This window comes from Gymnoscopelus microlampas, assembly GCF_963454915.1.
Source record: "Gymnoscopelus microlampas genome assembly, chromosome: 8".
In the NCBI taxonomy this organism is placed as follows: Eukaryota; Metazoa; Chordata; class Actinopteri; order Myctophiformes; family Myctophidae; genus Gymnoscopelus; species Gymnoscopelus microlampas.
The window spans coordinates 6,493,292-6,493,617 of NC_139945.1; positions in this window are offsets into that span (position 1 = coordinate 6,493,292).

Sequence of the window (326 nt, forward strand, 5' to 3'; positions counted from 1 at the left end):
CAGAGACGAAAAGCAACAATACCACAATGTGTTGTTACAAAAGCATTAGCATCAAAATACACTCAAAATAGCAATTGTTAAAAGTACCACATTGATCTCTTTGCTTATGTGACTATTTACCTTGTTGTTTGTAAAGTGGAGTCCATGTTGTTTCTGCTTACTCCTTATAATTCTCTCTGCACTCACCTGTGGCCAAACAAGCAGCTGCTCAAATGTTATTAGCTATGCTGTCACATTGAAATATACTCTTTGTTTTCAGTGTGACACATCCAGTGCAAAAATAAATACATAATAAGAATTAATTTTGCAGTAGGCTATCTGCCAAA